Source organism: Chionomys nivalis, chromosome 10, assembly GCF_950005125.1.
Source record: "Chionomys nivalis chromosome 10, mChiNiv1.1, whole genome shotgun sequence".
NCBI classification, from domain to species: domain Eukaryota; kingdom Metazoa; phylum Chordata; class Mammalia; order Rodentia; family Cricetidae; genus Chionomys; species Chionomys nivalis.
The window spans coordinates 51742008-51769993 of NC_080095.1; the positions used below are offsets into that span (position 1 = coordinate 51742008).

The 27986-nt window shown below is 38.2% G+C and overlaps 1 pseudogene; it reads right to left on the minus strand.

Moving 5' to 3' along the window:
- Window positions 1-156: 156 nt before the first annotated feature.
- On the minus strand, window positions 157-27971 carry LOC130882271 (non-structural maintenance of chromosomes element 1 homolog; annotated as a pseudogene).
- Between the last annotated feature and the right edge of the window lie 15 nt (window positions 27972-27986).

Here is a 27986-nt window from a genome sequence, read left to right on the forward strand (position 1 = left end):
TTATTTATTTGCCAACAGGAAACGTTTACTAAAGACATGTTAAGAGTAAATATCAACAAGTGATTCAGTCCATGGTCCGTGTGGATGGTCAGGATCTGGCCTAAATGCGTCGTGAGGGGCAGTTCACCTACAGCCAGAGGCATGAAGGACGCACAGCTACTGCTGCCGCGTCTACAAGGGCTTTCTGCTGGACTTGGAGATGCCAGTCTTCCTCGCATTCTCAGGGTCAAAGACTTCTGGGATATCATGGGGCCAGTAGTCATTACATGGGGGCAACATGGTTCGGAGGTGGAGTGGACATACTTGGCCGCGCAAAGAAGATGCATCCTAATACCCATGTCTCTCAGCTTTGACCAAGGATGAGGAGGCTGTGGCAGATGGTTGCATATCTTCATGGCATCCGGGAAGGGGTCTTAGACAAATTGTTCCATCTCCAGGACGACCCAGCTGTGCACAGTGAACTCCCTTCTCAATCAGCTGCTTGCTATGCACGAACTTCTGCAGCACTGACTCTGCTGCTTCCTTCTTTAACTTTTTGTCTTTGAGTTGATCAACCAAGTTCAAAATGTTTGTAGAAGAAGCAAAGTCAGTTTCTGAGTCAACGATCAGTTCCAAGGCCTCTCCAAACAGATCCAGCTCGTTCTCTGCAAAATCCGCGGCCCTTTGGAAACTGAAGTAGCAAAATTCACCAGGGCATAAACGGGTCTCCTGCTGCCTTCAGGGTCTCCCTTGTCCCAACATACAAAGTCTCCAAGACCATGCTGATGAAGTCCTCCAGCTTATCCACAGTACCATTTAGGTCATGAACCTTGTCACAGCGGCGGCAGTCACCTAATCTCCCACTCCTATAGCACACATTAGTCAACAGCACTGATGAAGAGCTGATGGCTAATATGGACACCGCCACGGCATCCACTCTTCCGCGGCTGCCCTGCTTGTGCAAGGGAGCGCATGCGCCTAGAAGCCTGCCAGTGGCTTAACTAACTTTAACATTTATTAATCTCAGCACATTCCCCCAAACTCAGGCTTTTATCTGCCTCATTTTCATGTGGTTTGCAAAATTTACAAATTAATTTACTAATTAAAATCGATTTTTTTTAAACTCAAAAAAACCTTTATTGATTTCAGGCTAAAAACTAGATACTTGTTTTTATATAGACATCTGCTTTCTAATATTTAGTAGAAATTGTTTAACTTGTAATACGTCTTAAAAAAAAATGCTTAAATGTGAGGTGAACTCATCCAGAGGGAGTTTTTGTTACCTTTTCTACTGATGCACAGAGCGCAAAGTATTTGCTGCGTGTCTTAATGAAGAACCGGAACAAGAACCTGAACCCGATTTTCTCCCCTTTTGCTTGACATCTGAGCTCCATCACTGCCTCCTCCTGAGGAAAATGGCTCCTTCCCTTCTTACACAAAAGCACCCCTACCTGACAGCATCTGGAACTCCATCCTCTCTGAGCCATCTTCATTTACTAGACCAGCATTTTCTCACTTCTTATCAATCATGAACCAAGTAACATGAGGGGTTTTTTGGGGGAGAGGTATTGTTTAAATAATGAGCATGGATACTTTAGTCAATAGTAAAATGATGAAAATTTTAGAAAAAAACACTGTTATTACCTGGAGGAAAGATTTGATTTTTCATAGAGCTATAGAAAACATATTGGGTCAGTACTGACATCACAGTTCTAGTTTGCTGCCTACACAGAGGGGATCATTTGACACTGGGGGTCACCAGTCTCTCCAGCCTCCAGGATAACACCCAGTGGTGAGCAGAGACTGGGGTCCAGAGCTGAGTTTTAAGGCAACTCTGTTTCTGCTCTTATTTTTGTATTAAGTTGATCATATTTATGGGTAGAAATAAAGGCGAATTTATAAAATGTTTAATGAAAGTGATCTTTTTCTTTAAAAAAGCGTGTAGACTTTCTAAATAGCAGAGTTAAAATTAACAGTGAGCTCTCCCCACTGCTACGCAGACCAAAACCAAAAGACGATTGTTTTTGAACTGTTAACTTTCTCCGCGGAGTGATGTTCGTCGGCATTGACGTTGGGTAATATGCCACTGTAGTCCATTAGAATTTATTAAGAACCAACACTTTACCCACCAAGAGCTTTTTCTGTAAGGTCAATTAAATAAAATGTTAAAGCTGGCGTTGTGAATGTTTCTCCCTTGTAATAGTGAAGTCACTTTATTTTTAGCCTCCTTTTGATTAAGACTAGTGGTCAAAGATGACAAGGCCCTCAGAAGAGATTCTGAAGATAAAGCGCTTGGGCTACCCAGGCTGCAATCATGAACAATTAGGAAAAATGTACCAAACACTTCATTTCTTTCTCCAGGCTGCATGGCAAATTGCATTTAACATTTCAGGCTTGTTGCATTTTAAAATAAGGTCTCAAACTAAGCAATTTTCAAGACAGCTTCAATCAAGAGATATTGCTTAAATTTTTGTTATTGCTATAGAAATGAAAAGAATGATTGTCCATGTGATTAGCCTTGAAGATTGCTTTGGGAAGAGTTTGACAGTCCTAGTAACATGCCTATTATCATTTACAGTCTGTAAAATTGAATACTACATTGACTCTCAAGTCAGTTTTATAAGACTTCCTCTTTATCTGCTGATTTTTATTCCACAGTTCTAACACGGAGCGGGAGTCAATCCTTGTAATGTGTTAATGTGTGGATAATTTACTTTTAATCATGGTTAAAAAGTTCCCCCAGTCAATAAAAACAATAAACACACGGTGGAATAAATTTAACCCAATTGATGCCTCCTGTGTGCAAAAATTGTACTAAATAGTTTGGCAGACAGATATGTTTAACTTGAAGAGGTTGTGGTAATGACTAAAATTTACAAAGAAAAAGAAAAATGGACAAAATGAGTTAAAAAATTAGCATTTTTGTGTCTTTACAGGGTTTTTTTGTGTGTTTCTTATACTTTATTTTCTTTTTCTTAAATCCTGGATTTTAAAAACTTTACTTGTTTTCTAGAGCGAGAGAAGGTGTGGAACTGGTAGGGTGGGGAGTTGGGGAGCATCTCGGAGGAGACGAGGAAGGGGAAACTGTGGTCAGAATATATTGTATGAAAATTATTTCAACAACAAAAAGGAAAAAAACTTAGCACCAATTGCACTTAAGTTGTGTTGAATATTGCCTGCACCACCTCATTTGTTATATATAAATGGAGATTAAATTGGCCTGATGCTGTCTGACCTGGGAAGTTCATTGCACGCCCATTTATTTGTGATTATTAGGTGATAGATAATTGGTTAGAGGAGTAGTGGCTCACCGAAGAATAACAGGACCTCCTGCCATGGGTTCCTTTGCTTAGAATGGTGGGATAAAACAAATCTATAAAACAGCTTTGGAAAGAAATGTAATATTAGCGATGGTCAAAAATGCATTTATTTTAGCTGATTAATATTTTCCTATGGGAATCATTAGAGGAAATATTTATCTATAAACGTGTTTTTTATATATTTATAAGGCCAGAAAATAATTTTAGCAGTTAGCAGTGGCGGCACACACCTTTAATCCCAAAACTCAGAAGGGAGAGGCAGATGGATCTCTGTGAGTTCGAGGCCAGCCTGGTCTACACAGCAAATTCTAAGACTGCCAGGGTTACACAGAGAAACTCTGTTTCAAAAGCAAAACAAAACAATTTTTTTTTTCAAGACAGGGTTTCTCCATAGCTTTTGGTTCCTGTCCTGGAACTAGCTCTTGTAGACCAGGCTGGCCTCGAACTCACAGAGATCCGCCAGCCTCTGCCTCCCGAGTGCTGGGATTAAAGGCGTGCGCCACCACCGCCCGGTTCAAAACAAAAATTTTAACAACTTGAATGTTGCATCTTTTTATGTAGCCTTTATTACTGTAATTTGAGAAAATTACAGTATTTTTTTTTGGTTAAACATAACACACAGGTTATATTTATAATTACGGCCAGGTGTGGTGTGGCACTCCTTTAATCTCAGAATTTGAGAGGCAGAAGCAGGTTGATTTCTGTGAACTTAAGGTCAGTCTAGTCTACACAGCCAGTTCTAGAAGACCCAGGACTACACAAAGACTCTGAAACACACACACACACACACACACACGATGGTCATGTTGTCTTTGTAATGTCATGGAAATATTTAGATAGATAATATAAAAAGTTGTAAGCAGCATTCCAATTCTGTGAAAATATGCAAATGAGAAAACCTGGAAACACTTTAGTTGGTAATTTTGTTAGCATCACGATGATGTCTTGATGCCACTTTGAACAATCATCTAATGTTTGTTTTCTATCCTTAGAAACTGACTGTGTAGACTAGACTGACCTTAAACTCACAGGAAGCACCCTGCTTCTGCCTCTCAGATTCTGGGTTAAAGGCGTGCACACACTATAACGTGCAGCAATCCTATAACGTCTTTTGTGCACTGCTGTGAGAATTGAAAGTGACGGAGCAGCTCTGGGAAGCACGAGGGCTCTTCAGAAACCCAGGTGGAACTGCCGCACGATCTAGCAGATCTGCGCTGAGTATGTGCCTAACAGAACTGAAAACAAAGATTCCCGCAGACGTTTGTACACGTATTCATAGGAAGGTCACATAAATAGCCCAAAGGTAGATAAATTGCTGGACCAAATGTGGTGTAAGCACACAATGGATTCTTAACCATCTCTAAGGAGGAGGAAAACTGTGACATATACATCAGCATGGATGAACCTTAGAAGCATGTCTGGGGAAATAGTACACTCACAAATCTATTATACTGATATTATATAATTACACACATATGAAGTACCTATAGTAGTCAGATACATAAAGACAAAAAGGGAAAGGGCAGATACCTTTTTGAATTTATTTGATGGGGACAAGGTTTGGAGCTTTTAAAGACGAATGAGGACGATGGTTGGAAGTGAACTGTGCACTTAAGATAATTTAAAATTAACTGTGCATTTCAATCTACAGTCTACAAAACCAAAATGGCTAAGATAACACAGAGCTGTGCTTAGGCAGTTGAGTGCTTACCTGTACTCAGGAGGACCTGGGCTCCATAACCCAGACAGGCTAGCACACGCTTACTTTTAATCTTAGCACTCAGGAAGTAGAGGTGGCAGAGCACAAGTTCAAGGTCATCCTCTACCTAAAGAACTGGAGACCTGCCTAGGCTTCTTGAGACCCTATTTCATAATACATACATACATATATTATAGAACATGTAAATTATATATACTATGTATCAAAAATGAAAATCATGTTCTATGTATCTCATTGAAATATTTTTAGAAAGGTATCAAAAGCAGGGTCTTTTTCTGTTAAAAATAAAAAAGGGGTCTAGTTTACAAAGTAAGAGTATAATACAATTAAAAACAAATTCATAGAACAACTTGATATAGAATCTTAAATGTCATCAAATTATACTCTGTATAAACTGAAATCTTCATTCAAAAATCTGTTCTACTTGAGTTTTTTCTATGCCTTTCTTTTCCGTAGTTCATATGCAGTAGCAGAAAATGTCAGTGTCAATAGGTATTAGCAGAAAATGTAATTGTGAGACTAAAATGAACTTTGAGCTCACAACTTTAGAAGCTAAAGATGCTTAAAGAAGAGTCAAGAAACTGGAGGTCCAAAAAAGCAAAGATTCTATAAATACATAAAATACAGAATTGCATACATTTCTTACAGAGGTGCCTGCATCTGTGTTTGGAGATGTTATTCTTACAGTCTCATGTTTGTTTTCTCATCCTTTTGGTCCTAAGAGGGGTTGTATTTTCTTTACTTTTAAGAATAATATATTTTATATATTTGTTTTACGTCCTGACTACCACATTCTTGTCTTAAACAATCGTCTTCAAATTACTATAATTGAGACTCAATAAAAGTGATACTGTCCTTTGTACCCCTCACTGAGGTTAGGCATCACACTAAAAATATGTTTGGTTGAAAATGCCAGCAATTTAATTGCCCCACAGGAACTTAGTGGGTATCTAATTGGGCAGTCAAATGGCACATCTAAGACATCATTTGGAGACTTAGACACCACTGTCAATAGTATTGCTTTGTTTTCATTGACTTATTCTTCACACAGGCTCTTCTAGTGGCAAATGGCTGCCGAGACTTGTGTCACATCCTCCCAGCTGGCAATTGTCGTGAAGAACATGAACTAAGGAAATCATTCCCTAAGTCCATATCCCAACTGCAGGCCGTGTGTGTGCCCACTCCAGTGACTGGTAATCCCAATGTTAACTCATAAGACAGGGATAGAATCAGCCAAGGGATTGCACAGCTGTCTCCTAGCATTTGAATCCTGTTCTTTTATGGAGCATACTATCAGGAGAACCTGGTGGAAAGGCAGACCACATGCGCTGGCAGGGAAGTTGGAAAGTTCCAGTGCGCCTCTTAAGCACTCTTGAGGCTTTGATGTAGACAGGCTAGGAAGCATGGAGGCAGAAACCATTCCAGCTCATTCTGATGGCAGCCCATACTGCTGGGGCCAGGAGCACTCATGCAGTACACACTGTGTCTGGGGCAGAAAGCAAGGCACTGACAACCTAGTAATGAACAACTTAATCCTGATTGCGCCATTCTGTTCCTTGAAGTCTCATTCTAAAAGTCGATTTTCCCAGCCTTTCTGTTGTGGAAGCTATCTAATATGACATATAGAAAGTAATTTTTTTCTTTGAGTCAAAATCATTGATTGCTATATGGCTAATTCTTCGGAACTATTTTAAAGAATAATTATTTTCTTCAAGATGCTGATGATGGATGAATTAAGGCATGATTCAACTTTTCAATGTACTTAACAGCTTCAAATTCTAGAGTTTATTATTTCATGCCCCCTTTTATGATGATGCAAAATTTACTAAAACAGGAAAGCATATCAATACGTTTAAGAAACATTTTTCAAAAATATACAACTCTTCTTTAAACTAGTTAAAGTCAGATAATAGTAATACTTCCATGTTCTATAAGTAATGTGTGACATCTAGTTTCTCTGTTTCAAGTTTGTTTAACTGTACAGTGCACCTTTGCCCTTAATATAAATTAACATCTTTTTTGAATGGAAGGGGCTCAACATAATTACAATGATTGTGATAAGGCTGTGAGAATTTACTGTATGTTTATGAGATATGTTATGTTATATGTCCCTTATACATAGAAACACATAGGAATATGTTTATAAAATACCAGGTGTAAACCAGGTTCTTTCAAAATTCTAATGGTGGCAGTTTAAATACTATTTTTGTTGTTAATAATGGCTCAATACCTAGAGAGTCCTTCCATGGTAAATTAACCAGGGAAATGCGCCAATTTTGACGTCGTTGTCGAATGACTGCATTCATTCCTTTTAGACTTCGCTTTCCATTTGCTGTTCCTCGGCACTCACTATAGAATTCCAGCTTGCTCTGCTTTTCACCTATCTTTTAACGGTTTAACATAGATGGTCGGATCAAGTCCATTGCTCCAATTGTATGTAGGTTAAAAGGCTCTGCAGTGCTGCGCTCTTTCCATTGTGTCTGCTTCCCGAGCGCTCTGCACCGTGCATTTCACTGGCGGGCTGCTTTCTAAGCCCATTTATGCCCGTTCTTTCTGAAGACACGTGTTCATCTGGGATCTCAAATTGACTTCGCCCTATTCTGTGTCCTTAACTAAAAACCATTAACGTTGATTGAGCTCTCGCAAAGCTCTCCGTAAAGAGTGAAAGGCTGCCGAGGCTAAGTGTTTGCAAATACCTGTTTGAGCCACATTGAGAGGAAGAGATGAGAAATAATTGGGAACTTAAAAATGCTATTGACATATATATTTAACAGATTAGTCCTTTTTCGGTTGTTCCTAGAGAGAGACAGTTGTAAAACATTTTGGAGGGAAGAGATCGAGCACCAAGTTACAGTTAAAGACGAAACAAAGAGCAAAGCCAAGTTAGTAGAACTAGCACAAGAGTTGAAGGAAAATATAAACTCGAGTTAGAGTAGGAAAGATGTAAAAACGTACATAGGCCCTGGATTTTATCTACAACATTTAAATGTCACCAACTTGATTTGTAAAATATAATTGTTGCATTATGATTTATATAATAGTAAGATGCATTATGATTTATATAATAGTAAGATTACTATTTTTTTCTTTTATGAACAACTGCCGGTATGGAATTTTTTACACATTTAGAAACTAATTAGAATCATAAAATTAAAAAGTAGAAAATTTAGAATTATGGGTTTAAATTTACATAACTGCAAAATCATACATTTTAATACTTGTAAGAAAAACACCTCACATTTATTTATATAGTCTTGTGTTTGATAAAATTGTACTTCGTTTAAAAATGTATCAAAATGTGTTACCTTGATACACTTTTAACTCAGAACACACGGAAAAACTGTCCTGATTACAGATGGAGGAGAAAAGAAAGTGTTCTACCGTTGATCTACCTCTTTCCTGTAGCTCCCAGCTGTAGTCCCAGCCTGTGATCGCTGCGACTGTCCATGGAACACGACAACGTTTGAGAAACAGGGTTTATGTTGAATCAAACGAGCATATAGTTAAGGTGAAGCCCAATAAAATATAGAAGGTAAATAATTTAATTTCAGGTAATTAATACTTTCAAATATATTTCCATATTTCTTAACAGGAAAAAAACTATAAAAACTTGGAACCTAAAAATAGTTTTTTTTTCCTGTTAAATCATTAATTAATTATAAGGAAATGTCATTACAAAAACAAAATTTTAAGATAAAAGCACATATGTTGAATCTGAGAGGTACCTTTTCAATAGTTTACAAAATAAATTAAATAAAAAATATTAATGATATCATGGTATAATTATATTTTTATTTTACATAATTAATTTTCCATTATAATTATATTTTTATAAAACAAAAATGTGTAGAAGCAGATTATTTTTAGTAAAATAACTATGTGTTCCTGGCCAAGCTAGTTTTAAAAAGCAGCTGTAAACTTAAGTAACAATTTGGTATTGATTTTCTTAGAAATATTTTAACGATGAAGGAAAGTATAAAAAGATGAACAGTTAAGTGCTTCAAGAGTGTCTGGAATCGCTAGGGTTTTTGCAGAGGCAACTTTTTCTGATGAGAAATCAGTTTCTAGCCCACAAACAAATGGAGTTGATTAGATTCACTTAATAACCAAAGGGATTTAACCATAGGTGCTGTCTCTACTCATAAAGAACTAGGATAATTTATTTCCTTTTATGTCAGTAATATTTAGCTGAATTAAGCTCTAACTAAGATCTAATATTTCAAAACATTTAGTACTTCTTACAATGTATGATAGTTTGTGGGTGGGAATATTATGCATGCTGCATATAAAGGGTTACTTTAAAGCTAGTTGTTAGAGCCTATATAACATATATACAATTTGTGTATATACGTATATACATATATGTGTATATATACATATACATAACACATATATGCAGTATATAGCTGTCCAGAAGGGCATCATGTATATGTGAGACAAAAATATTCACAATCATAGGTAATTCAACAGAAGGATCTAGGGCTGTAAACTAGGGTAAGTGATCAGATCCTTACTGAACAATTGTAATTACAGTCAATTGTCATACGTAGATGTCAGAGGGTTGTCTTTCAGTTCAGCATAGTAGGCTCCCACTCTGTAATTCAAATGTGTTAATTTCTCACATTCCAGGTTGTCTGTGGAATTAAGATCAAGTCATAATGGATTTGATTGACTGCATGCAAAATATATTTATCAAGGTATTTACTGAGAACGAAGAAATAATACTTGCATGCAGAAGTTATACTTTTTATCCAAGCTAAATATATTGGAAGAGAATGAAGTAGTTTATAGTCTTTAAGCACGTTAGCTACGTAGAAAGCTAACATAAACTGCTGGCGGAAAAGCATGTTATTATTAATTGCTTATTTATGTGTATTTGGAAAAGCAGTGAATTTGGAGTTGAAAAAAAAATCTAGGATTGGATACGTTATACACTATCCTTTTGATAGGCCACACTGTCTTTAAAGAGATAGTACATGCCATGCCTATCTAATTAGAACTTTAGAATAAGTCATTCAAAACGTGTGCCATCTACAATCATTCCTATGAAAACATCACTTATCTCCCTGGATATTTTGCTAGTTTTGATAAATAAGAGTGGGAAGGAGACAGAAGTATTGCCTACGAATAACACGTAGCTTAACCTCCTCGCTAGTCCCAGGGGAGCTGCGCATTACGTCAGTGACATCTGTTGTCATGGCAGAAAAAAACCATGATCTGCTGTGCTAAATAATGTCCAGAATCACCCTCAGTGTTTTCATATAAAGCATCATGATTCATATGCAAAGGCTACTGAAGGACAGCTATGTGTTCACTGTGTTCTGTGCAGTGCCTGGCAATACCTAAACTCTTGTTTATTATTATTATTTTTATGCCACTATTAAATTATGTATTAAATTTGTTTTATGCTCAATAAGAAATTCAGATATAGTTAGAATAATATTTATAAAATATACCCCAATTTTAAAAAATAAACATAAAAATAAAGCATTTATGAAAAGTCCATAGGTGAAAAAAAATCCCAGAATGTTAAATAGAGTGGTATAAGTTATTCTTTTCTGCTTTATATGTTTCTGCTCTTGAACACTTTTCCCCAGTAAAAGTCTATTGCTTGCATTTGCCCTAGTATTTTAAAAAGACATGCTTTGTTATAAAAGTTTCACACTCACTTCTAGTCATATAAGGAAACAAAGAGCATGAGTCCTGATTTCATAACAGGTGCACTCTCAGACACTGCAATATCGCAACCGCAGCGCAACCCGACACCTTCTGGGCATCTTCAGAACTGCACAGCTATTCTGGGAACAAAGGCCCTGAATGCAGCAGTTATTTAAAACCCAGTAAGAAGTAAAAAAATCAATCTGCAATTAGGCTCGAAGGTTAACAATTCACACAATTAATTTACAAAAGCCGGTATTAAAGGATTAAAAAGCACGAAGTTATTGCACCCACACTGGAGTGATAGTTTCCAAAATACCTTTGAAAATATTTTCGGGTAGATTATAGGATATGCAGTCGGATAAAAACACCTTATGTTTATACAAGTAACATTGTAATACTATAAAATTATATGCAGCGTAAAGCCGATACTTTGAATATAGGGTACTTTCTGAATTGTGCAGCATATTTATATCAAAACATGACTGGCATTTATTCATCGCTTTTTTTCTGGGACAGGGTCTCTTGTAGCTCAGTGGACATCACATTAGATAACCAAGGATGACCTTGAACTCCTTATCTTCCTGCCTCTACCCCTGACACCTGTGTGCCAGCGTGCCTGATGTGTGCTGGAATTGGGGTTGAACCCAGGATTTTGTGCATGCTAGGCTAGGTGAACACTCTTCCAACTGGGTAACAGACCCAGTCCACTGGTCATCAATTTAGAGAACTTTATTTAACAACCAAAGTCAAATCCATACTTGATTGTTTTGTGCTATTTTAGACACTATAACAATTTAGCAAAATTTTAAATGAAATATAATTATTAAAGGTCAAAACTTAGTTTGAACATGTGACTTTTTTTTTTTTTTAGCTTGAAACTGCTTGTAAAATCGTATCAGTACAGGCACATTACTTGAATAGAAAATAAAGCTCTGCTGTAACTCTGAGAACAGGCACCAGCAGTGCCCATAGTTGGCCACATTTAGGAACTAGCATCGATTACCACGTTTTGCATTTATCTCTAAGTGAGTTTGACGGCTGTCCTGGCTTAAGGGTATTTCTTTTTTTTTTTTTTCCCTTACAAAGAATAGAACAAAAATGTGGCAAAAACTCAAGTAGAAAAAACTCACCTTACTGTAGCAATGGTTATGTTCGGTCTGCTGGCTCCTGTTCTTGGAGGTACAGTGATCTTACTCCTTTATGAACAATTGTGTCCATAGTGATACGATTTCACAGGAAGTCTCAGGCTAAAACAGACATGCTCAAACCAGGTTTTGACCTTTAATGATTAATTGAAACTCCAATGAAATGGAGTTTCATGTAATTCTAATTGTTTAGATTAGAACAATTAATTTAATTAGAACAACAAGAGTCTTCGCAGGGCAGACCACAATGAGATTTCACAATTAACTCCTTCTAACACCAGAAACAAATACTTGTATTTCTAGAATCTGTTTTATGTCCTATCACTTTTATCTTCTGAGATTGTTGTATACTACAATAAGTAGTTCATGACTGTTGTAGAAATTGGGGAAAGTAACTAAAATAACTACATAGTTTAAAACCAGTAAGACCAGCCGGGCGGTGGTGGCGCACACCTTTAATCCCAGCACTCGGGAGGCAGAAGCAGGTGGATCTCTGTGAGTTCGAGACCAGCCTGGTCTACAAGAGCTAGTTCCAGGATAGGAACCAAAAAGCTACGGAGAAACCCTGTCTCGAAAAATCAAAAAAAACAACAAAAAAACAAAACAAAACAAAAAACCCAGTAAGACCAATGGTATTAAGTCAGATTAACCAAGGGAGATGTCTTCATGTAGAACCAAAGGGCTTCAGCATATCAGAAACGTAAGGTTTTATTTTCTCCTGACTACTGTCTGCTGGCATTTGCATGATGTTAAAAATCAATGTTTGCTCATTCATGCTCATTTATTTTTAGGTAGTTACATCTGACTTGATCTAGAAAGTTACTCCCAAAAACAAAGGTAGGCATGATCGGTCACTTACCAACTTCATGGTTCAGATAACTGGAAGTAACTCAGCAGTAAGTGACTTCTGCATTGTATAAGTGTTCAGTTCCCAAAGACAAATATACTCTCATTTTGACTAGTTAGAAATTATGTCAGCCTGGAAATTCATCCAAACAACTGATTGTAGCCAACGGGCTGGTTCAGCAAGTCGGAGCTGCAAGAGTGGAGGTACAAAGAAGCAGGAAGGTGCGCAGTCCTCGGAAATTCAGTCAGGGAGGTATTGACGGTGGAGCAGACTCCAAAGAAGCACTAGGTGGGGGAGGTTCTTATGACTGAGTTGGGCTTGGGGCTGGGTCGACATCGGAGACCAGGTAAGAGGAAATTTTAAAGAAAGCTTGGAATATTTGCAAGATTCTTTGCCTTCATGATTTCAGAGTGTCGAATGTATTTGCGGTTTAAAATACAAGCGAACTGCATTAAAACTCTGTGAGGGCCATGAGTCGGGAGGGAACTCAAATCGTGGTTGCTCTGTAGTTATTTTGATGTTTTCTCACTAGTTTCTCACTTCCCACTTTCAGAACACTGTTCACCTTTAATTGTTATTTAAGCTTTTGAATTATTATACAAATCTGAGGTTTTGACAAAAGTTCCAGGGAAATGGGAAGGAGGTCCTATGCTAAGAGCTTTATCCAGGGAGCAAAGTAAGCTGTAACAGTATGTGGTAATAGTCACTATTTTTATACATAAAGAATTTGGAGAGTTTTTAAATGGTGAAGAATGCTAACAACACACCGATAGCTTTACCTTCCTTCTTCTTGATGGATCTGTTGTGACGTTCTGATCTGATGGAAGAGGAGGAGAGATTACCCCTTCCAGTTGCCCCAAAGCTATTCTGTAGGGAGTTCTAGACCAGCCTGGTCTACATAGTGGTCTACAGAGGTTCAGGTCAGTAAGAGCAGTGGAAAGGGACACTGCTTCAAAACCAAACAAGCATTCCCCCCCCCCAAAGAAAAACAAAATCCTTATAAAACTACCATGTATTGCTAATACTTGGTGTAGCTTACATTTTTGCTAATCAGTTTGATTCTTTAAAAGTATTCAAAGAATGTAGATACCCAGAATTACGTGTAATAGGAAGTACACATAAAAAAGGGACATGCTTTTCAAACTAAAAATTTGAGCAGTATAATCAGAAAATAGCAGAGTCCTAAGGATTTTTCCAGAAAAATCCTAAAAAACTGCTCTGTAATCTTGGGGAAAGACACACACACAAGGAAGTTACAAAGATGAAGCCAGGACTGAATTCATAAGAAGACAAATCAGCACCCCTAAAGACTACATTATACTTTCAATGATATTGAGAACAATTAGACATGTCCAAAAGCATGTGGATAGCAGAATTTTTTGAACAAAACATAAGACTCATTATGATTAAAATCTTACTGTCATAAAGATGTAGAAATATACCACAATAATAATTATGCCGAGTCTATCTATTCCATTTATTTGTGTGTGTGTGTGTGTGCGTGTGTGTGTGTAGCAGGGGTGGGATGGAGGCAGGGGTGTGGGTGGTGCACTCCCCGATGAGTGTGGTGTTCAGAGGACACTTTCAGGTGCGGTTTTCCTGCTCCATCACGGGAGATCTGGTGACTGAACCCTGAATCCTCAGGGTTGCCTTTACCCGTTGAGCCAGCTCCCCAACACATGGCTTCTTCTAACAGGCTTCTCTCTAAAGACGACAGCCATGTGTGGAAATCCCCTGCTCTGAGGAGGCTCCTAGACAATCTTGTAATTATCCTGAGAATTTAACAGAAGTTAATAGGAATACAGGAGACTCTCTCAAGTGGGGACACTATCCCCAGCTGTTCCAAAACAGAGGGAATGAGGATCTCCAGTTAGGGGCTAGGTTCTTCTAAATTCTTTTTTTTTTTTTTTTTTTTTTTTTTTTTTTTTGTTTGTTTGTTTGTTTTTCGAGACAGGGTTTCTCTGTAGCTTTGGTGCCTGTCCCGGAACTAGCTCTTGTAGATCAGGCTGGCCTCGAACTCCCAGAGATCCACCTACCTCTGCCTCCCGAGTGCTGGGATTAAAGGCGTGTGCCACCACCGCCTAGCGGTTCTTCTAAATTCTAATTAAAATGAATATACTAAATGAAATATTTCCATTTCCTGTTCTTTTAGTATACTTCATTTCTTAAAGCTCTGGTTCTCAAACTCTTCTCTCCTGCTAGCTTGGTGAGTTCCTGATAATCCTGAGGGAAATGAACTCCCTTTGGAAGACACTCTGTCTCTTTGGAAGGCACTGTGTGACTGCAAGGGTCTGTTATGTTTTAAATTCTCCGATTCCTGCTTTTAGCAGAATTCCCCGCTGGACTGGTTTTGGTGGTTGTTCACTATGCAGAAAATGTAAAATCATAGGAAGGAGTCAGGGGATTCTTGTCCACACTGTGAGAGTGGATCAGTCTCAACCTGTGCAGAGTTACACAGAATAAAAAAATACCCCAGACAAACTGACAAAACCTGTAACACTGGAACCCAAATTAAACCATGTAATTTTAAGTTCCATTAGAAGTCAAATGAGATTGCTGTTTCAAATGAGGTTTTTTTTTTTTTAATTTTTTATTGTTGCTGCTGCTGTTGTTTATTTGTTTTTACATTCTCTCTGAAACTCTTTGTAAAAATACCTTCAACTTCAGGAGTCAAGGTGAAGTCAGGTCCCAGGAAATGGCTAAATCCAGCAGGCAGAATAACATTTGTTATTTTAATAGGAGAGGCTTTAACGTGACAGAATGATCCACTGTCCGCAGGAGAGCTGGTTACAGGAACGAACTACACAATAAAATGCAACAGTTAAGAACATCTTACCTCCGAAGCTGAGATAAATAGGCTTTCTTATCACAAGACCCACTGCACAGTCAACTTAAGGAAGTACTTTTACAGGCTTGCCTAAGCTTGGGATTGGAATCTCTGTCAATAGGACCAGAGTAGAGCCCTGCAGGCACTGGGCTGGCTTCCCTCAGAATCTCAGGCTCTACTTTTTCAGTCCTACTCACTGCTAGGAGCCAGTGCCTGAAGGCCCGTCCTACTTCCAAGGCTCTTAGCAGGGAGGAGCCGAACTGTGAACACGAGGACATGTTTCCTTTCGCAAGGGCTCTTTTTTCTTTCTTTGAATATTTATTTTCCCTTTGTGTGCATGAGTGTCTTGCTTGCCTTCACATATGTATGTGTGCCATGTGCATGCTGGCACCAGGAGGGGTCAGAAGAAAGTGTTGGACCCTTTGGAACTGTAGATGAGTGTAAGTCACCATGTACGTGGGAGCTGGGGACAGAACGGCTGTCTGCATACATGCATGCCTGCTCTACTTTCCTCAGGACTGTGAGCTTGTTTAAAGTGATAAATTCTGAACATATGGTTTGACTTATTTTGAGAGACAGGCCTTTGCTATCTGCGTAAAGTAACCAACTTGACTTCAGCAAGCATTACCAAGAAAGCAGGTTCGCCCGGGGAACCAAGGCCCCGTAGCTAATGCTGTACAGTCCTAAGTGGACCAACAGCTCATTTATGGGGGTTTCTTTCTGTCACTAATTTGGCATGCTGCCAACTCTTCTATTAAAGCCAAACACCTAACATGGTTGGGTGTAAATGTTTAGAGTTTAGAGCGGTCTTCACCCTTCTGCTGTTAGAAAAGAAGCAACAGCAACACCCAAAATAAAGAAATCTGAACTGAGAAACTTGAAATCTTTTATATTTTTGCTTATTATAAATCACTAAAAGAAATCATGGCTCGGTTTTCTTCTAGCCATGAAAGTAAGAATTATTATTGAATTGTAAAATACATTTTAAGCACTTCATTTATTTTACTGTGTATAGATGGATCAAGAATAATTTTAAATAAGATGTTTGCTTACATAACAAAATAGTTAAATTCTTTTATGTAGCACTATTCAAAAGGCAAGAAGTTATGTTGAACAATTATTATAATGCTAGAGAAATGGAAAATGAGCAAAGCCAATTTCACAATTATATATAAAGGGTGCCTTAAAGTTACTGTAAGTGTTGTTTTGTTTTAAAATTTAGCAAGATGGCTTTAAAAGAGTACTCATACATTTTAATTAAACAATAGTTCTTATACGTGGCCCTATGAAACCTTACATATGCAGTGTGGTAGAAGCATCTTCCCCCAAAGATGCCCACTAGCCTCATCTCTAACCCTACGAAGACCTTACCTTACATGACAAAGGAGTTTGCAGGTGTGACTGAGATAAGAACTTTGAAGTGGGGAAATTACTCTGGATTACCTAGAAGGAGGGAGACAGAAGGGTCAGCGTGGGCCACGGAGCTGTGAAGATGGAAGCAGAGGCTGGCCTGATGCCACTGCTGGCTGAGGACCAGGAGCCACAGTCACCTGGGAGCTGGAAAGCGCACAGGCTAAGTTCCTTCCAGAGCATCCAGAAGGACACAGCCCAGCCAGTGCTTCCATCTGAGACCCAGTTTCAGAGTTCCGACTTCCTGAACTATCAGTCACCATGTGCTATGTTAAGCCATGAATTTGTGATAATTTGATGCAAGAACAACAGAAAACTATTTCACGGGGCATGTGCTTTTTCAAGAGGAGGCTTGAAGATCAGAAAGAGGAGTTAATCACTGAACTAGATGTCACCTGATTTGTTCTCTGAAACAGTGAAGCCCAGGCAGGGACTTGAGCACAAGATGTTAGACAATACTCTTAGCTACACTGGCTGTTAGGACTCAAAGCCAGAACTTCAATTTTTCTAACATATAGATCAATCTCCTTTTTAAAACTAATTTTTGTTAACATTTAATGATTATGAGCTCAAGGTTCCTATGGTTCTAATTCAAACTTGTTCTAGAAATGCCTTTATTAAAATATGTGAAGATTAATTTTTAAAAATTGGAGTTAGTTAGAAAGTCAAGGAATTATTAAAAATTGCAAGCTGGAATTAAATTATATCTGAGTGGTAGAACACATGCCTTGTATGACCTGTGTTTGCTCCTCAGCACCACAAAAAAGAAAAAAACAACATAATACATATTTATCTTTTAACAAATTTCAAATGTATATATGTTTGATGAAGAAAAGATCTCTGCCTCTTTGGAGGAATCTATCAGGTAGCCTCTGTCAAGGATGACTTTGACCATCTGATCTTCCTGTCTCCAAGGGTTGTGGCCACAGGTGTGCACACCACATGCCTGGTCAAGGCCATCTTCTAAGTGAGTGCCTTTGATTGACATTTTGCCTAACTGTTCTTTAAGATTTTGCCAATAATTTCCTCTGCTGGTTTCTTTAAGACAGCATGAATTTAAGGACATGGAGAAAATTTGAAGACAATAAGTTCTCTAGAATTAAAAAATACTTTTCTTATATAGTTTCTCTAAATTTATCTTTTCTCCTATATTTTATATAATTTTTAAATCCCATCTCTAGTTTGACATTGTGTGTGTATGTGTGTGTGTGTGTGTGAGAGAGAGAGAGAGAGAGATTATTCTTTATCCAGACTTTTCAAAGTATTGAATTTGGTTTTTACATAAACATAGAAATCATAATTAAAAATTCAAATTTGTGTTTCATCTGCTGACTTAATGTAAACCACAGCAGGTTTTGAAGAGATCAAGCCATCTCTCTATGGATACACGCTTCTACTGCTGACGGGAGAAGTAAAGCAGGAAGAGTTGAGTAGAAAGAGGTCCCATCTGTTTTGTAAAGGTCCTGAGGAGAATCTGTCTATCAGTACATACTAATCTAGGAGTTGAGCAAAAACCCAGCAGGAGGGCATCTGTCTGGAGCTACCTCACCTGTTCCTCCTTCAAGATCCTGCTCCTCAAGCCGGGCGGTGGTGGCGCATGCCTTTAATCCCAGCACTCGGGAGGCAGAGGCAGGCAGATCTCTGGGAGTTCGAGGCCAGCCTGGTCTACAAGAGCTAGTTCCAGGACAGGCACCAAAGCTACAGAGAAACCCTGTCTCGAAACACCAAAAAAAAAAAAAAAAAAAAAAAAAAGATCCTGTTCCTCTTTCTCTCCCTCTCCTTTCCTCTCTCCCCTTCTCCTCTCCCCTCTTCTCCTCTCCTCTCCATTCTCTCTCTTTCTCTCTTTCCTCTCCTCTCCTCTCCTCTCCTCTCCTCTCCTCTCCTCTCCTCTCCATTCTCTCTCTCTCTCTCTCTCTCTCTCTCTCTCTCTCTCTTTCTTTCTCTCTCTCTCCTCTCCCCTCTCTCTCGACTCTTTTTTTTTTTTTTTTTTTTTTGGATACAGGGTTTCTCTGTGTAGTCCTGGCTGTCCTGGAACCCACTCTATTGTAGACCAGGTTGACCATGAACTCAGAAACCTGCTTGCCTCCGCCTCCCAAGTGAAGATCCTTAAGGTTCTTAATGTAATCTTGGATCCTTGACTGCAATGTTTTTGCTTCTAGTAATGTTAGTTTTACCCCTTTCCTCACCTGCTCCAGGTCTCTGTAACATCTCTTGGATTGCCCTAAAAGTCTCAACTGGTTCCACTCCCTGCTCCTGTCTCTTCTTCAAGCTTTGCAAGGGTTCAACGCTCATAATTCTATATCTCTGTGTAAAAGACACCATCTTTCTGTGTTAAATTTGGTCCTTAGAGGATGATCATGAACAAACAAAAGTGGCTAATGATTAAACTCCTAATACCCTGTTTCTATTGTTTCTTCATTCTATAATTTTGTTCCTGTCATGGTCAGGTACATTTTAGGGCTCATGGGTAAAAATCTCAGTAATCTTACAAATCTATAAGAATAGCAGCACACATCTCTGTTAGATGAACTATACAGTCCAGAAAGTGAAGATGAAAATTCCCCTTGTTCCTCTCTGCCTAAACTGAAGTGATTTTATGGTTAGTTTCCATAAAACTGACAGTTTCTTACCTTCTGGCATCACCTGAAGTACTGAAGAAACAAACATTAAATAATCTGTCTTATATAAATGTATTATTAGGAAAAAAGAGCTGCTTTTGATAGTAGTCACTAAGTAAATACTATAATTTACAGAACCACAGATGCTTAAACATTTAAGTAAAAAATACATGATATAATGTTAATTTACAATAATTTATAATAAAAAGAAAAGTCACCAAATTTTTCTTGGCTTGTAGTTCAGAGAAATGAAACTCAGCCTTTGTCCTATCATCTGTAGTTATAGGAACTCCATCCAACATCTGTAAGTTCGGCAGGCGGAATATGAGCACGTGGCGATGTGCCATTTTTCTACAAATCTAAAGAAAGGTAAAAATAATAGTTTATTCTCCAAATCCCTTGCATAAGAAAATTCACCTTCAAAAGAATGCAGTTTTGGAAAGAACACAAAAATGATGCATGACAGTTACTTTACAATCTTAGGTCGTGAGGTGGTGGTGCATGCCTTTAATTCCAGCACTTAGGAAGTAGAGGCAGGTGGATTTCCAATTCTGAGACAGCCTGGTCTACAGAGTGTTTTTCAGGAAACTCATGGCTGCACAGAGGAATCCTGTCTTAAAAAAAAAAACCAAACCAAACCAACCAAACAACCAAACAACCAACCAAACAAACAAACAATATTAGATCCCACAGGCAGAAACTTTTTCCTGGGAGGTTTCTCAATCTTCTGCTATGTCCAACGAAAATAGAAAATATTTCTAAACTAAAGCTACTGTTAAGAGGTTTAGTCTTTCTCCTTTGCTTCTTCCTTCCTTTTCTTTTTCTCCCACCCCCTTTCTCTCCCTTCCTCTTGTCTTTCCCCACCCCCTCTATGTATCCCAGGCTGGTTTGAACTAATAGTCCTTTTGCTTCAGCCTCCTGGGTGCTGGTATCACAGGTGTGTGCCACCACACTTAGACTTTCATCCCTCTTAAGTTCATATAGCATTGCCCATTAGCTGGAGAAAAATCTCAGCTCGTGGGTAGAAATCTCTGAAAGTTCATTTATAAATAATTAGTTTATGTGAAATTTTCCAAAAGGCCCTATTCAATATCTTCTGGTCTGTATGATTGATCTCTTTTAACCTGCTATAAAAATATTGGCATATATGCAAAAAAGGTAGGTGGAAAGACTTCAGTAGGGTGGTTTGATGGTGTTGATTCCAGAAGGTTCTGTTTGCAAGGATAGCTCTTTCTTAGTGTTTGGTACCTAGACTTGGGGATGTGCTTATCATTCCTTGGATGATAAGGGTAGTTCACTATGTCTTGGTATTTACTAAAAGTATTTGTACTCAACCTCTTTCCCATCTGGAATTTGGAACTTCAGTTCTTGGTTGGGAAAGGGTACCTATGTAATCAACTTCCAACTTTTGGACTGCTGAGTCTCTAAGGGGCTCCCTTGAATAAAAACGTAGCACATAAGAGATTCCATTTTGTGGCTAAGTGAAGAGTGTGCTCTCTGTCCCCTGCCATGGAAGAGAAAGCATGAGGAAGCACACATACAGACAGATTCCTCCAGACTCTGCCTTTTTCTTCCTCATATCCCATGGTTGTTCAACTAATCTCAGTTCTCTGTCCCCATTGTGCCATCGCAACAGTTCTGTATCCTTACTGTGTTATTGCAATTGATCTTATGCTAACGGAATCTCTTTAGAAAATCTCTAGGGGCTGGAGAGATGGCTCAGAGGTTAAGAGCATTGCCTGCTCTTCCAAAGGTTCTGAGTTCAATTCCCAGCAACCACATGGTGGCTCACAACCATCTGTAACGGGGTCTGGTGCCCTCTTCTGGCCTGCAGGCATACACACAAACAGAATATTGTATACATAATAAATAAATTCTTTTTTTAAAAAAAGAAAATCTCTAAAATAGTGGTAATCTTGAGTACCCCTAATATAGAAAGTATACAGCACTGTCTGTAATGTCAAAGAACAACAAACTCTTTGAGATGAATGCATAAGCTGGGCCTGATAACTCACGCCTGTGAGTGGAGCATTTGGGAGGTTAGAGTAGGAAGACTACTGTGAGGCAGAGGCCAGCTTGGCTTGTATAGTAAGTTCCAGAGCAAGTGAAAATGAAAATAGTAAGAACAAAAACAAAAACAGAAAGGGAAATGAACAGACTGCTTGAAATGAATGTGGCAGGAGCATGTTCAGTGATGGAGAAAGACCTCTAAAACATGTAACAGTCAAACAAATCACTGACCACATTCTAGGTGACAAAGCAATTTTCTTAGAATATAGAGTCTGCTTTCTCTGACTGAAATGCTCCAAAACTTAAGGAAAATGATGTAGATACAACTAGAAACTAGAAAAAATAGACTTAAAATGACTGTAAATCTATGCACAGTCCTTAATAATTTACAAATGAAGAGAAAATCTTTTGAAGAGTAGGATATTTTAAGATAAGAAGATTAGTAAAAGCAACACATATAAAAACTCTCAGGGCATTGTTGGAGCAGTACTATGTAACCTACAATATATTGATTAGAAATATATTGAAATTAATATTAAGTTAAAATGATTGAGATTAAGAAATATGAAAAGTAAAAATTTCTTTGAGAAATTTCAAGAAACTAAAAGAAGGAAATGATAAAGAACAGATGTTGATAAAATAGAAAGCAAACAATGCCCCTGATAAGGAAAAATTATGGTGCTCCAAATAAACAAACTCTGTAAACAAGGTTCTAGCAAGATTTATCAAGAATAAAACACAAAAGCAAAAATTGACAACCTTAGACATAAAGGGGTGACAAAAACAGATATAGTGGAGAATTAGGAATAGAAGTACTCCCAAATAATCTAATAAATCAAGAGATATTATGCCAGACTTAAAGGTATGATATGAATAGACAAAATTACAGTTTTATCTGCATAGATACAGATATGCTACATTAAATACTATCAGATTGGATGTAATAAGATAAAAAACACGAACAAGTAATAGTCACACCATGAATTTAAGGGTAGCTTTACTCTACTAAGTCTGCTCATGCCATTTAGTTTACAGCAGATGAAAAGGGAAACTATATTGTCTATCAGTCAAAACCGGTGTCCATTTGTTATGGAACAGACATTGGGAACTAGAAAGGCAGTTCCTTCAATTGTCGAAAGTTGCTTTCCCATAATTCATTGTAAATATCATCTCTGAAAGAGACAACTTGGAAGCATTCTTTTGAAATCATAGTATATAAAAAAATTTCATTTTTTTTAACAAACTATTACAACTAAAAATGGGGCTTGGCAAGCTGCCTAGACAAAAGAACAATACACAAAAGTCACAATTTTGTGTTGGTTTAACTGGTTATGTACATAGAAATAGAAAAAGCAAATCACTTTCTCATATCATATAAAAATTACATATGGTAATTGGGAAGTGAATAAGTCATAAAGGTAAATACTCACTGGATTGCCATAGATAGTAAGCTCTCTGAGAGAAGGGATAACATCAAGCTTTTCCAGTTCTGCAATTTCCTATGTAAAAGGGAATAAATTATCATTTGGTTAGCTTACATTTCCTAACATAAACCACGCCAAAGCAGTTTTATGCAAGCCTTAGATTTCAGGTAGCTCTCACTGGATCCTCTGAGTGAACCCCAGTGAGGCCTGGCGACTCCCGCTGCATGGCTTGGGAAGATGACACTGCGATGTGGGAAGAAAGCCACACAGCAAGACTGGGAAGATGACAGCAAACTTGTGCAGGAAGTTATAAGCCACCCTAGGGCAGAAATGGCAGCCTTCAGAACAGAAGAGTTGTACTGACCATACTCTGATACACTGGCTGAGAAAGAGACACCAGCTTCAGAACCGTTTCCCTGGTTAAATGTGTCGCCTTCCACAGTGCATGAGACTATTTCATTATTATCTACTTCACATCACTGTAAGTTTGTAATAGTGTAGTTTTGGCAAAAATTTAAAACATACATACTTTAATGTATATGTGTTTTGCCTTCATTGTGTTCTTAGATGTTTAAAAGCACATGGAGAGTCTGGGTCCCAGACAGAGAACTCATCTAACCACGGAGATCAGATGGGACCGGGACACTGAAATCTTCCTTTGTGTTGCAATGATTCTTAGACCCAATATTGTAGGCCACATTTTCTTGGTCTACATTATTAGACACACTGGGGAAGTCAAAAGCTTCACACCATAGACTGCAAGTCAGTGAGAGACTGTATATATCTTTATCTGAAGTACTAATGTTTTGTTAATTTTTTTTTTCCAAGACAGGGTTTTTCAGTAGCTATAGAGCCAGTCCTGGAACTTGCTCTGTTAGGCCATGCTGACCTTGAACGGACAGAGGTTCACCTACCTCTGCCTCCAAGTACTGGGATTAAAGGCATATACCACCACCACCCAGCTGGCACAGAACTGCCCCCAGCTCTAAGCCTCCTTTGTCACACTCCTGCGCTATTGCCAGAATAGTTCCATAGAATACCAATTTCCCCAACTTTTATTTCTCCTAAATAAAGTTTTGGAAAGTTCGGTGTCAGTTCGGCCAGGCTTTCCTTTGAATGGTGTTTGAATCTGGGTAACTCGGGCATATGCGATATCTCTCAGTATGTATGTTTCTTACTTGTTAAGTCAAAAGGGACATCACTCATGATTTCCTTCTCACTTTGGAGAGAATTTCATATTATCTCAGAAAAGCCTTCTCAAACTTAGCAAATAGAGCCTCAGACAAACACTTAAGTGTCTAGTGTCTACCATGTACCATGTGCTATACTGATATGAATTCGGACCAGATGGACACAGGTACAGGGCAGTGTACAGTTCAGCCTGTCTTTGAAACTGCCTCAGAAGTATGGCGAGCAGAAGCAACACTGGTGAAGGCAGATGTGTAGGTCACTACCAAAACGCTGATACAAACACAAACTCTGTTAGGTTGTATCAACCCTCGTACCTGTATAGGACCTCAGGAGACAATCTAAGAAGGGCCAGTTGGTGCTGTACCCTAAGAGCAACAGCTCAGTTCTGAGTACAAGGTCCTACAGAAGGAAGACGTGAGAGGGAAGAGCTACAGTGTTAACGACAGGCCTGTGAGAGAGATGAGACACAGGCGGAGTGAAAGGGCCAGAGGAAGGCTTCAGTGAGACCAAGAACATCGAGGAGTAAGTGTGAACTGTGAGAGAGGATTGGTGAGACCAGCTTCAGAACTCGACTAAACTAGCCTCAGAGGGCGGTGCATGTTGTCCGGGTCATCAGCCTAGAAGGGTGAGAACCTCTTTGCATCAGAGCACAGCGTGTGTCTTGTGAGATGCCTGAGACAGGCTTGTTAAATAGCAGCCACGGCACCCTAATTGGTGCATTTGGGAGCCTTATGTCCAGATCACAGAGGATTTCAGCCATGTGAACCTCAAAACGACAGTACCCCTAAGGCAGTTACCTGGATTTTATTATATCCCAGGAAGAGTTTCTCCAGCTTGACCAACGATTGCAATTTGCCGAGCTCTCGCAGTCTGTTTTCCTCCAGATGAAGGGTCAGCAGGGAACTCGGTTTGGCAAAAGCACTGTCATTGAACGCTCGGATGCGGTTATGGTCGACGACCAGCTCCTGAAGGACGATCAGGTTGTCCAGCCCTTCGACCTGACTGATCTCATTCCCTAAACAGTTACGACATGCTGCATGAGCCCCAGCTTATGTACCTGCCTTTACTTAAGTATTTATCAAATGATTTTCAAAGCTAAAAATAGACACATTTTTTGTCTCAAAATTGTAACACAAACTGGTCTTTCCCTAACTCCAATGAGCAGCCTATCCCCAAAAAACTTCATCGAGCCTTAGCAATCCATCTTGTCGATCTGTTAAGTCAGCGACTAAATTATCTTGGACTTGTTTTCCTCTCTTTCTGATATATCTAATTAGTCACTTAATCCTAACATTTATTCCTTTGTAACTGACTTTTAGACTTATCATTTCTATTGATACCACTGTGGGTCAGGCCATTATTGGTATATATTAACGCAACTCTGGATCAAAACTGCATGTGCTTTAGAGTCAGACAGACCTGAGTACCATGACATAATGGTGCAAACTTGGGTACATTATTTAGCCACACGAAACCTTAATTATTTCTTCTTCCCACCCCCAGTTGTCCAACAGCAGGGAAACAGCTAAGAAAATATGACAGATAAATATACAATGGATCTTTCCAGTCTTAAAGAAGAACAAGATTATATTCTTTGCAAGAGAATGCACGCAACTGGAGATAATCACGTTAATCAAATTAAGGTAGTCTCAACAAAAAAAAATCTCATATATGGTAGTGAAACTATCTAAGAGAACAAAGGGGACTGACTAATGCCGGGCAGAAGGGGGAGTCAAGGGAGGTAGAGAATACCCTCAACATGCAATATATGCTTGTATAAAAGTGTCCCTGTAAATAGTACCAGGCACAATAAGTATATGCAATTAATTTTTAAAATCTAATTTGATAATATTCAGCTAAACTAAAGGAAAAATGTTTTCGATTATTAATGTTTGGTGTCATTGGCCACTAGAGTAAATGGTGAGGCTGGCACCTGTCTGTTAAAGTAAGACAATCCACTCAGTCACAGGACTTACGGACGGCATGTCTACTCACCCTGCAGAAAGAGGAATTTTAAGTTTCTTAGTCTGTTAAGTTGCAGCTGGACTAAGTTACAAATTCCATTGTATCCCAAATGAAGAACCTCTAAACTCTGCATTATTGGAGCCATGTTTTCATTGCTTATGGAATCTCTGAAACACATAATTTGAGGTCGTAAGTAGATTTGAAAACAACTTTATCATAAAAGAAGGTTTGAAATGTATTCTCTGTAAAGTGAAAGTAAGAAGGTTTGCATGAGCTTTTGCTATAAGACAGTCGAGAGTGCTTTTATAATAATTCTATCTCTTAAATGTTTATATGGAAAATAATTAAGTACAGAAAGCCACAATGGAAAGTGAAACCAATACAATCAGGCAAGAAAAAGAAAAATGTTGTATTCCATAATAAGTACAGTTATCTTCATTCTTAAATGACATAATCCCTGTATGTATTAAATTCTATCAGATCTACCAAAAACACTAATCGAGCCAATAAATTACTCCACCAAAGCCACAAGATAAAATAATAAAAATAGACTGAAGTTCCAGTGCCAATAAAAAATTAAAAATAAAATTAAGAAAACAATTCTTACACTATTTACAACAGTGAAAGAGAAAATAATTTCAGAACACTTTGGAATGAATTCCAACAATTAAGTACAAAATTTATACTACACATAACTGAATTAAACCAATGAATTTTTTTTCATGTTTGTGGATTAGAAGTCTGAATATTATTAAAATGAAAATTCTTTAAGATTGATAGTAGAATAAATACAATCTCTACCCAAAGCTCTTTAGGAGAAAATGACTGTCTTAAAATTTATAAAGAATTCAAAGAACTCTTCACATCCAAAAAAATATTGAAAAAAAAAATAAGTTAGGCGGCTTACATGTGTATACTCATATGTTGAAACAGTACACAGCAGGGCAGTGAAATTAATTAGTGGCCCTTGCAATGACGAGAGATGGGTCTCAAAAAGTTAGCTAAGTGAAAGAATCAGACATAAAATGACAGTAGGAGGAGGGCTTGGAGGTTAAGGCAGGGGCATGGGGGATAGAGAGAAGGATACAATAGTAGGGGACAGAAGATAACCAGGGTATGGTATATACACACTTGAAATGCCATAGTGAGACCCATTAGTTAGTTAGTACAAGATTAATAAAATATAATGCTAATAAAAATGAAAAGAGTACTTACGATGTAATTCCAATCTTACACAATTCTAGAAAGAGGCAAACTCATAGGAAAAGCAAGCAGATCAGTGGCTATCGCCAAAGGCTGGTATGTGGGGAAAGGGGATTGCCAAGAAAATTGAGGGTGGTTTGAGGGGGCAGTTATTTTACACTGTGATTTTAGCCATGGTTACAGGATGGAAAACATTAGTCAGAAATCATTAAATGGCACACTGAAGCTGGTGACTTTGTTGTGTGCAAAGTGTACCTCAATAAAGATGGCAAAACAAGGAATATTCTTCATAGAAAAAAATGAAAATATTTAGATTTGGTGATACACACACATTTCACACACACACACATACACATCTCTGTCTGTCCATCTGTCTGTCTATCTAGCCATCCACCTATCCTTTTATAAACGTATAGGAAAGCTAGAGATGTATCTTGATCTTCACAAATGACATCTTTCCCATTAATGTTAGAATTGGGGGTCAATGACATAGACAGAGTTCATCTTTTATTTGTGAAGTTTATTTTCGGCATCTAATTTGTTAAAATAATTCTCAAAATCAGCCCAATTGTGTTACTTCTTGGGTTGTTTTTAGTGCGTCAAAGAATTTTAAAAAGTACCTATTTGGTTTTGAGGTTCCTTGCTGTCCATAGCCACTGGATGGCA